The following is a 12,050-nucleotide window of genomic DNA, read 5'->3' as shown; positions in this document are numbered from 1 at the left end:
TGCTACTTCAAGGAGCCTCACAATAACACTGTGAGGACGTCGTTGTGTGTCCGCATTTTACACTGGAGGAAGCTGAGAGAGGCCCAGGAGGCTAGTGACAGGCCCCCCTCCCCGGGCAGAGCCAGAATTCCAGTCAGGCTTGCCTGACTCCAGAGTGGGTGCCCTGAACCCCTGTAGTTCTTTGCTCACGGAGGCACCGGCCATCAGGAGGGGCTGAGGTTAGCAGGAAGCACGCCAAGGCCACGGGGCCGTGCCAGCCTGAGCGCAAGCAGGACCTCCAGTAACCTGGGCTTTGCTCCTCACTTGGCCTTGGCAGGTTCTTGTCCTCCTCAGCAGGCTGCGACCCAGTGGTTCTCAAACTTTTTGGTCTCAGGGTCCCCTTACACTCTTAACAGTTATTAAAATCTCAAAGAACTTTGCAAATATGGGTTATACCTATCAATATTTACCTTATTACAAATTAAAACTGAAACCTTCTAAAAAAATCTTTGAAAACAATAATAACGAATCCATTACATTTTAACATAACCAACTTTTCAGGAAAAATAACTCTATTTTCCAAAACAGTTTAGTGAGAAAAATGTCACCGTTTCACATTTAATGTCTAGCTTAATAGAAGACGAATGGATTCTGCATTCGATTTGTGGCAATACGCTGTTTTGGTCGAACTATATGAAGTACATAGCCTCCTGCAGATAAGTAGTTGGGAGAGGAAGGACCTCTCGTGGAGCCCCTTAAAGGGTCTTCAAGAACCCCCAGGGATCCTTGGACTATATTTTAAGAACCAATTGAACTAACCAGCAGAAGCCACTCCATACATTGGATCATTGGTGGTGCCTCTAACTCCAGAACCTACCATCATTTCACTATTCCGTGTTGTACCCGGAATGTGTTATCTTAGGTAATTTATCCAATTTTTCTGTTCCATAGATAGATTAACAGATAGAAAGATAGATACATAGACATACATATATGTTATGTATGTCGTAGATACATACTCATCATTATTTATTTATTTATTTATTTATTTATTTATTTTTATTTATTTATGATAGTCACAGAGAGAGAGAGAGAGAGAGGCAGAGACACAAGCAGAGGGAGAAGCAGGCTCCATGCACCAGGAGCCCGATGTGGGATTCGATCCTGGGTCTCCAGGATCGCGCCCTGGGCCAAAGGCAGGCGCCAAACCGCTGCGCCACCCAGGGATCCCCTCATCATTTTTTAGTATGAAAACATAGAATAAAATACAAATTTATAGATGAAATGACCTTGCTAAGTTTAGCCCTGTTTGAGATGGGCAGTTTAGCTATTAATATCAGTCTTGTTTTTCAGGAGGGGAAACAGAGCCAAAGTGGGTGATGTGACATGCCGAAGACGACATGCTTAGCAAATGGTGGACAGTAGACTAGAACCCCTGTCCTCTGACTCCTAGACCTGTATTTACCCACTCAGAATCCCTATCCCTCTCTAAAAAAAAAAAAAGAATCCCTCTCTAGAGACATGGCTGTATAACATGCGTATGGGAGGTGGGTGTGTGCCTTGCACAAATTCTTTATGGAAGAATGCATGATGGTTGTATTTATCTGAACATAACTATGTGTGGAGGAGGAAACTACCTTGCACCTGCATCTAAAGTTATAGTTTTGTCAAGAGGCACAAGGCACCAGCCTGACAGTGTTTTTCCCTCCTCACCAAGCTCTCCATGTGTCTGTAGTCCTGGGCTTGATCTGTCCATTGTCAGGAACAAGCCTTCCCTCCAGATCTCCTGTTGGTACCTTCTCACCAAGGGTGTGTATATTGCCCAGATCTTCACATGCGCACACGCAACAGGTGTAACAATCTGACATCCCCTTCTTTTCTTCACCCGGGCATCATGTCTAACACGTTTTCAGAATAAGTGATCTACAAGTGTACAACCAAGGAAAGCATAGCTGTGTGAACCAAGGTGTGTATCTCTCTCCATAGATGCAAATGTAGAGCTCCTGGGTGTCCATATACTTGTCTGGGCAAGCCCCATGCAAATGTATGAGCAACTGGAGTCTCAGTTATTTCATTAATCTGATAGGTATTTATTCACAAATTCTATATTTTATGGCTGTGTGAGACTCATGTTTATGCAGGATCCGCTGAGAAGAACCTTCGGTCGGAAGTCAGGCTGCCTGAATTCCACTCAGAGCTTTCTGCTCCCAGTTGCTGTAAGCAAGTCCCTTACCCAGTGAGAGCCTCCACTTCCTCATCCATATAATGGGGGGAAACAGTCTCAGCTTCATCTCTGGGGACGTAGTGGGGAAATAGTAGGACATGCCTGAGTGAACATGATTCTTTTTTTTCACTATCGAAAAGTCCAAACACAATAGTAGAGAAAACAACATAATCAAACATTCATGTATCCGTCACCTCACTTTCACAATGATCTTACCTGTGGCCAATAGAATTTGATCTACAAGGAACCCAACACTACCTCATATATTTTGAAACAAAATCTCAGGCGTCCTATCATTTCTCCTATGAACATTTCAACGAACACCTCTAAAAGATACTCTTTTTTATGACATAACCACAATATTATTATCATACCCACCTAAAAATTTTTTAGTAAAACTTGTTAGATTTTAAAGAGTGGAGAAAGGTCTTCGCCAATGCAGAGAGGCTGACTCCCTTGTGCCTCATGCTGAGTTGATGAATATCAATAAGGGAAAATGAGTAGAATGGGGAGGAAAGGATGAACTTTTCTTTTTTATTTCCATCTTAAAATCCCAGTTCAACTCCAGACACTCCCCTCAACTCAGTAGGTCCATTAAAAATGGGCTGACAGGGGACCCTGGAGGTCTAGAGCTGGTGGAGGCCGTCAGAAGGGGCCCTTGGAAGACTGTGCAGATCTCATTTTGGAAGAAAATAGTTGTTGAGCCAGAAGGAAGCTGAGCAGAGGGCCTGCCCAACCATTCTCCAGCATCAGATTTCATCCTTGGATTGCCAGGCACAGACTTCACAGCATCTGAAGTCTCACTAGAGTTACTGATCTCCAAAGGCCTGCAGACACGGAATAGCGTCCTCCTACAGAAACCCGAGAGCAGATGCGCGCAGAGGCTCAGGCAAATCCACCTGCCCATACTCAGGCCGTGTACAAACACATGCAAACCCTCAGAGACAGATGCAAACGTACAAGTACATATCAGCAAACTTAGCCATGTGGGAAAACACAGAGACGCAGATCCAAACACACTCAGACCCATGTGGATATGCAGGGATCCAAACGAAGTTCTAGAACAAAACCACAAAGAGCCAAATACAAAAGCCTGGACACGTGCAAACACACATTATGCCACTTTCACTCACGACCAGTTAACACGGCCAAGGTCCATTGTAGCTGGCTCCTTCCCTCTCGTCCCATCCAATGCGTTAAACATCAGCCAAAGCTACAATCTGTGTCACATTCTTGCAGATACGCACCAGAGAAAGTCATCCCAAAGTCGTCCCACTGCCCCTGACAGCATAAGTTCTCTGTCCCCCAGTTCTCTCTCAAAAGACAAAGCTAGGAGTACTGTGGCATTGTATGTATGACGTGAGGGTCCATATGGACACACGTTCCTCTGCCCTGAGAAGTCTGCTCAGCGAGAAGGGGGAGGACACTGGCCGTGCCCAGACTGTAAGTCAGCCGAGACCGACAGGAGAACGTTGCTTTGCCGACACTGTCCTACAGGTATGAGTGGGCTGATTTCTCGCCGAATTGGTTAACCCACGTGTGTGTCTTGGCATCTTATGGACGTGGCCCGAGAGTGCTTTCTCTGGGCCTGAGTGAGGCTGCGTCAATTGTCGGGTATGGGTTTGACTCTTTTTAATGAACTTCCCAATCCATTCAAAGAATACGGTGATGCTGCTGAGTGGATCAGATGGTGCTTGGCTAGGCCCTGCGTGGCCACAGGGTGGTGGCTGAATCAAAAACGGTGGCCAGAATCCGACAGTTTAAAAATAAAATCCATCGATTAAGCAGAGATAAACCAGTGGGGCTCTTTGGCACTATGTTCACCCAAACCAGTCAACTGACTCAAATGTCCTCGTTTCAACCAATTTTGGTGAGATGCAGCAGCAGCCACAGCATCGGACCCGGGGGACCCAAATACGCTTGCACTGAAAGCTGAATCTGCACTGGCATTTAGGGTAGGGGACGGGCTGGGTAAGCGGCTGTGCGTCTTTCGGAAGGCTAGAGCCATGGTGCAGGGCTGTGTGTGTGACTGGATGAGGACGTGTGTCTGGACCTGTGCCCGTTTACAGCCGACATCACTGGCGAGGAAGCACAACCTGTGGAGTATAACCGGGGTTTCCCTCTGCACCGAGTCACAGGCTGCGGGCTATCGAAGGGACCTTCGAGCTCATGTGGAAACCGAGGCTTGGACAGTTTTAAATGCCCAAGATCACGCAGAGGAAAAAGGGCCGCGGCACACTTAGACACCATGGGATCCGCTAGGGTCGCCGTAATCACGCGCCACAGACCAGGCGGCTTAAACAATAGAAATTTATTTTTTCGTGGTTTTGGAGGTTTAGGAGTCCAAGATCAAGGTGTGGGCAGGGTTGGTTTCTTTGAGGGTCCCTCTGTCCTCGGCTCGTAGATGGTCTGCCCACGGGGTCCTGGCTTCGGGTGGCCTCTCCTCGGTGTCCGTGTCCTCGTGTCCTCCTCCTGCCAGCAGACCCGTCCGGCTGGACTAGGGCCCAGCCGTGTGACCGCGCCTTACCTCCGCTGCTCATGGAAGGGCCCATCTCCACATGCCGGCGCGCCCGAGGTCCTGGGGACTAGGCCGTCAACACACGAATTTGGGGAGGAGGGTGATCCAGCCTGGAGCCGACCCCAGGACTCCCAGTCCGGCGCTGTTGCGCCCACAGCAGTGGACAGTTCAGTTCTGTCCCTGAACTGGTTCAATTTCGTTTTGTTTCTTAGGGATGTGGACGTTGTTTAGGGCCAACATGAGACTTAAAGATGTTTCCAGGCCAAGGCCCAGGGGGCCCTGAGTGAGCACTGCCCGAGGAATCTAGGATTAGACGGACCAGCAAATGCTGGGACAAGTAACCAGAATCTTCAGCCTGGAAGGAACCTGTGAGGTTGACTTGCCTGGACCAGGGGATGAGAATTCACGTGGTGCATTCAGAGTTGACAGTCGTCTGAAGACTGGGGACAGGGCGGGGCGGGGGGTGTACTGGCAAGTTCCTTCTTATGTATGATCAGCATTCCTTGTGCTAATTAAGCTCACCCCCCATCCCTGACCTTCAGTCCTCCGAATTGGACAAGGAGACAGGGTTCTTGTTTTTTCCTTTGAAGCTTGGAGAAGGCTTTACAGCATACTAAGGAAACTTCTCTCTTGGGGACAGCCTCTTTCCTCATGTGAGGCTGGAGGGTGGGGAAATCAGAGGCAACAAAGTTGTGCTTACCCCTTTGCTTCCTGCCTGAGACCTTCAGCCCCTCTCCAGGCCCTGACCAGCTCTAGGGGCTGGTGTAGAAAAGGGGGAGCACAGAGTCCCCCAACTTCACAGAAAGCACAGGTGGGCTCCGGTGGGATTATGGAGCATAGTGTGGACACGATGGAGCCTGTGCCCAGAAGTGGCCGCCACCACGCAGGCGGGCCTACATCACTCTGGTGGTCGCTGCTGCCTGTGCTCTCTGCGTGAAAAGCCAGCTTGGATCCTGGGATCCAGAAGGGGCAATTTAAAAAGTATCCAGCTGAAGTGCAAAGAGAGCCAGATGCAGCACAGCTTAGGGATCAAAATCCCTGGGTTCTGGTCTCTGTCTGAGCCTCAGTTTCCCTTCCTTCACAGTGAAGTGGTTCGATTAGGTCATCACTAAGATCCTTCCAGCTCTGAGCAAAAACTAGAGGATGCTGGGGGGCAGGGAAGGAATACTCTTTGTAGAAAATCAAATGATGGACTATGTGTCTCCGTGAACCAAACCAGGCACAGAAAACTCTCCATCTTCATTCCAGAGTTGGTGGGGGGTGGGGGAGAGGGGGTGTTAGCTGTGGTGTCTCCTCATTTGACAACTCAACCTTTTCCACAGAGCCCCTGCCGGCACACCACGGGGAGCTGTTTCCCTTAGGGACCCTGGCCCAGAGAGGAGGCAGGCAGAGACAAGATGGGGCAAGACAATGGGAGGGTATTTGCCTGATGCCAGCGGTCAGGTAAAAGCGGAGAAATTAGCCCCCTATCTGCTTAGTTTCAAATATCAGAATAAAGGGATCCCATTTTATAGCTTTCGTCTGAAGTTAATGGATAATGAGATGCAGGATCAGCCTTATGCAGTGATGCAGTTTAAAGCCCCTGGGAAGACTCTGTTTCCCCCTCCCCAATTACCTCGCCAGGGAAATGCCGCGAGTCCCACCATTAGAGCACATGGTGTTAAGTGCAGGCCTCTGCAGATCACATCCTTTCAAATACAAAAGCACCGCTGGGATACTTCATCAAACACGGATAGAACCAGAAAGGCAGCGCTTGGTGGGGGAAGCTCGGGGAGTGAGGGGTTCTGAAGATTAATCTCTAGATACTTCTCAGAGTCACATTGGCTGACCCTTGCGAGAAAGGTAGACTGTGCCTGGGGAAGTGGGAGCTCAAGGACTCCCCTAGAACCCCGAGGCCCAAACTATGGGAATATTTCTAGTTTCAGCAAAGGGGTGGACTCCAGGTGGTGAGGGTAGTCATTATGTGAGAGATCACAGGGGCTGCCAGGAAAACTGAATTCAGAGAGATGAAGATGCCAAGTGTATGTGCCCTTGGATTGGCCACTGTAGAAGCCGCTGAAGAAGTAGGCCCCCGTCTGTATGTCCACAGGATGTAAAACTATTTCAGAAAAAAAAAAAAGTCTGTTTCATTTCCATGATTATCTGCTGTTTATCTAACCCAGGAGGCATGACTTGGAAGTGTTAGAACGTAGCAGATGGGGAAACCTGGTTCAAACCTGGCTTTGTGACCTTGGGCAGGTGACTTAACCTTTCTGAAATTACATTTCCTCATCAAATTTTGTATGAAGCACCTGGCATAGAGTCATCGTCTATAAACGGAAGCGATTATATTTATGAGTATTGAGGGGGCTTTGAGGCACTATCCATAAATCGGAACCAAGTCGTGGAATGAACGGCCACCGTGTTCAGAACAAACCAGAAGCCCACATCCTGACAATTCGTGCATAATGTTCTTTTTACCCGGATGAATCCAGTTTCTTTCCTAAACTTAATTTTATCTCCCAAGATCTGGTCATAAAAGGTGCAGAAAGTGTTCTGGATTCCTCTAAGCAGCCTGGAAACCTTAGGTTTGGGGCCCGGATAGCTTTATCCACAGACACGATGGATGGCTGCCTCCGTGATAGGGATTAAGAAAAATCATAAACTTCGCTCACACAGATCTATATCATGCCGCCTGCCATGGGTCGGAAATTCCATCATTATGGCTATTTCCTTCCATTTGGGCAGTGGCTCCTGAAGACCTACACCAAAGAGTCCAGTGTCCCTGGAGAATGTACACGCCAGCACATTGGTGTCTTCCTAATCTGGCAATGTGGTTGTTACCCAGTAGACAGATTAGAGTGGGGCTCAAGACAAGTACGTTTCGATAGGACTGGGGACATGAAAGGGCCAGAGGCAGACAGCGACAGAAAAGCTTGAGGACTAGAGGAAAAGATACCAAATGGGTTATGGGATCCACCAAAAATGTCGACTATGTACCTATGGTTTAGAGAGCTAAGAAGCAGGTTCAATTCTAACTCTTTATATTGACTCTTAAAAAAAAAAAGTTTTATTTATTTATTCATGAGAGACACACAGACACAGGCAGAGGGAGAAGTAGGCTCCATGAGGGGAGCCCAATGTGGGACTCGATCCCCGGACCCCAGGATCACGCCCTGAGCCAAAGGCAGACGCTTAACCTCTGAGCCCCCCAGGCGTCCCCCTATATTGTCTCTTTATATTCAGTTCATCTTTATAGTGACTCTACCTGGCTCTTGTGTTCTCCAGCCTGGACTGGCTTCTTCCCAGGAGCGACTGTGTGTGCTTGGACAGGGAGGTGGAGAGCTCGGAGTCTGCGTAGTCTGAGCTGCAATGTCCAGGATCTCCATGACCGGCCAAGTGGCCCTGTCTGTGGTCAGGACTGTCGTGGTGCCGGCTGTAGTTCTCTGTCCTGGGTTGGGGCTGAGGAGGTGAGCAACTGGGACTCCAGGGGGCTCTTCGGGTGGTCCGGGAGACCACTCAGAATCTGTCATCTGAAAACACGTGTCTGGGTTGTGTTTTCATTATCATCTCTGAGAAGGTATGAATTTTTCTTTAAAAGCAAAAAGAAATGAATGTTCTAAAAAGGATAACCATCGTCATGATGATCCTCTCTGGAAAAAAATACATGCGTGAATATATAGGCATGTGTACATCTATAGACGTATACACGCGTGCACATGTCTCCCTCCCTTCCTTCCTTCCTTCCTTCCTTCCTTCCTTCCTTCCTTCCTTCCTTCTTTCCCTCCTTCCTTCCTTCCTTCCTTCCTTCCTTCCTTCTTTCCTTCCTTCCTTCCTTCCTTCCTTCCTTCTTTCCTCCCTTCCTTCCTTCCTTCCTTCCTTCCTTCCTTCCTTCTTTCCTCCCTTCCTTCCTTCCTTCCTTCCTTCTTTCCTTCCTTCCTTCCTTCCTTCCTTCCTTCTTTCCTCCCTTCCTTCCTTCCTCCCTTCCTTCCTTCCTTCCTTCTTTCCTCCCTTCCTTCCTTCCTTCCTTCCTTCTTTCCTCCCTTCCTTCCTTCCTTCCTTCCTCCCTCCCTCCCTTCCTTCCTTCCTTCCTTCCTTCCTTCCTTCCTTCCTTCCTTCTTTCCTTCCTTCCTTCCTTCCTTCCTTCCTTCCTTCCTTCTTTCCTCCCTTCCTTCCTTCCTTCCTTCCTTCCTTCCTTCCTTCCTTCTTTCCTCCCTTCCTTCCTTCCTTCCTTCCTTCTTTCCTTCCTTCCTTCCTTCCTTCCTTCCTTCCTTCCTTCTTTCCTCCCTTCCTTCCTTCCTCCCTTCCTTCCTTCCTTCCTTCTTTCCTCCCTTCCTTCCTTCCTTCCTTCCTTCTTTCCTCCCTTCCTTCCTTCCTTCCTTCCTTCCTTCCTCCCTCCCTTCCTTCCTTCCTTCCTTCCTTCCTTCCTTCCTTCCTTCCTTCTTTTCCTTTCTTTTCTTCAGTGCCAAAAGAGGCTACGGCCTCTAAGGCCTGGCCTGAACCACCTGGAAGCCCCTGGTGTGCATGTTACATCTGCAGGACGGGCCATACCCCTACACTTGCCTCGGATGTCCTGGCATCGCGCATACCCGTCCCCTCCCTGACCCGTGTGCCTCTAAACCCTGTGCAGGTGATTTCTGCCCCCGGAGGAGCAACCAGAGAAGTAAGGGCTGGGTTCGGTCCACACCACCCTCAACATCGCTGTACTGTCAGGGAAACGGTATGAATCCTTAGCACTTGCTGGGGCTCAGCTACTCTCCTCCCCAACCATTTCTCCCCCAGATGATGGGGAAGGTTCCTGAACAGGGCGGGAGAAGGCTGAGAGTGGGCAAGGAGAATTGGGAAAGGGGAGGCTGAGCCGAACAGGTGTCAGCACAGGGAGGGGCTGCGCACATGCTCCTCTCTGAGAGGGGGACTCGGTGGATGGGGGGAGGAGGAGAAGCTGAAGGGTGGTAATTAGCCGATTATTGTTTCCCCCGGGTGTTGTGAGAATTCCTTAGGAGACACTTGTAAAAAAGCAGAGGGAAGACAGTAAATACACATCTAATGATATGCTAAATAAATTATTATTGTTATTATTATGACTATTATTATAGCAATTGCAACTTGCTCCTTGCGTCTGAGTTTCCACCAGAGATGGGAATTGGTCCCCCCACAGCCGGGCCTGCAGGCTGCCAACCCCCCACCGCGGGCTCCCCCCAGCCCCCGAGACTGGTGGGAAGCAGGGCGGGGAGAGCAGGCCTTGGGAGCAGCCACTGTCCTGGTCTCTGCGGGGAGCAGGTCAGCTCGGCCCACGGCCCACGCGAGGCCTCTGCCTGCTGCCTACTGTAGTGAAGGACAGAGGAGGACAAGGGCAGGGGAACCGCCTGACTCCCAGGCAAAAGCACCCAGGGAGGGCGCAGAAGGGGAGGCAGCTGGAGACAGGGCGCAGGGAGAAGGGGGTGCCTAAATCAGGGATACTGGGCCCCGAGGTATCGAGGTATCGGAAGTCTGGCGGGGAGGGGGCGGACCGCCTCCATCTACTTCTCAAAGGGGCTGTGGGCCTGGAAGTGGCTAGGAGCCCTGACACCCAGAGGAAGGCACCCAGGACTCCCCAGGATCACCGGTAGTCCGGCCAGCATGTCTCCTTCCCGGCTTCTGGCCCAGGACAGCCAGGAGCTGACCTGTGGGCTCTGGGGTGTACTGGGGCCACCCCGCCCCGCCTGCCCGGGCTCCTGCTCAGGCAAACGTGTGAATGTGGGCCCCGGCCCTGTTCTCCCTCTGGGTGTTCCTTTCGGGAAGGCACCGCCATCCCCATGGGATTAGACACCCTCAGGAGGAAGGGGCTGGGGTCCCGGTGTGACTGAGCCCCCTCTCTGGACCTTGGACCCTCACCCAGACGCACAGCAGACTGCCCCCCAAAGGCTCTCACCCCTAAAGGCTCTCATGTTGAAAGGGTGTCAAATCTGGGAGAATCTTCCCTGCTCCAAACCCACCCTTCCTGCAAACCCAGACCCTCGCAGGGCAACTGCCTATCTTCGCCCATCCGCTGACCGTGACCCACCTGTCCCCAAACTCCGGGACCCGTTCTACAGGCACCAAACCCACAGGGAATGATGACGGTTTATAAAAGAACTATGCAAAACGACCTGATTAGGAGATATTACTGAATCAGAAAATTTGTGAGCTTTTTAACGTTTAAAAAAATTTTTTTTAGAACATTCAGTCATTCTGATGCATTTGGTAGTAACCCTGGAGCCCGGCTGAGGCATAACAAGGCCCTTCCCTCCGCCAGGGTGGCTGTCTCAGGCTGATTTATTTTTGTTTTATTTATGTATTTCTTAATGGACCAAGTGGTGGTTCCTCTTGGGCCCCTCAGGCTGACAGGCAGCTCCTTCCTCGCCAGGTCCCGCTCTGGGTTGGTTTTCATGTACTCAGGGGTCTGGGGAGCCAGGAGGCTGGTGAGGGGGTGCCGAGGTACTCCGGGGAGGCAGGGCCTGGCTCTGGAGCCTCATGCCACCCCCCATTCCCCTGTCTTAGCTCGGGTGCTCCCCACTGGGCACTAACCACTGGCCCCCCAGAGCCCACTGCCTCCAGCAGACACGGGCTCTGGGCCCGGCTCCAGTCACGGTGCCCAGGTGCTTGCTGGCCCGCAGGGTGGCCGCAGAAGGGGAGACTGCCTCTGTCCAAAGCTGTTGCACTGGTTGCCATTCTGTACTTCAACGCCTATCAGGCCACCCCTCTGTGGCGGGCGGCAGAGTCCCTGTCCTGGAGAAGCTCCGATCCCATGTGCAGGGGTGTGCAGGGGGTAGTGGCAGTTGGCATTTAACCACAGCCCAGGGGTCTTCACTCCCATCCCAGCATCCTAGAGAACTTGGAAGCCCGGCCGGCCACTGACACTGAGTGCAGGGAAACTCCCACAAACAAACCATTGAGCAAAGAGGTCTGTGATTCCCTGGTTTAAAAGAAGGAAAGAAAGAATGAATGAACTGGGGCCAGGAGAAAAATGTCTTTTCTTCCGGGATGGTTGGTGGCCAAGGAAGTCTTGTGGATCCTGGGCCCAGTGAGGCCTGGAAGGAGGCCAGTGGGAGAGCCAGGTAGATGTATGTAAACCGGGGCACGGGGCGGGGGGTGGGGGGATGAGATCCAGAGGTGCCAATCCATGTTCCCCACTTATTAAAGTCACGTCCTCCATAAAGGCCCATGGCAGTGCTGTTAGGGAGCTGGAAGGTCGAGCCTTCTGTACCCAGAAGGAAGGGAACCCCAAGCCGGGAGCCACAGAGCAGGAGTGGCACAGTGGTGCAGATATAGGTCCCTGAGGCCCAGGGCTTCGGAGAATGGGGCTGAGGAAGGCCTCTGGAAACTCCCACC

The sequence above is a fragment of the Vulpes vulpes genome, chromosome 8 (genome assembly GCF_048418805.1).
Source record: "Vulpes vulpes isolate BD-2025 chromosome 8, VulVul3, whole genome shotgun sequence".
NCBI lineage: Eukaryota > Metazoa > Chordata > Mammalia > Carnivora > Canidae > Vulpes > Vulpes vulpes.
This window is presented reverse-complemented; position numbering follows the sequence as displayed.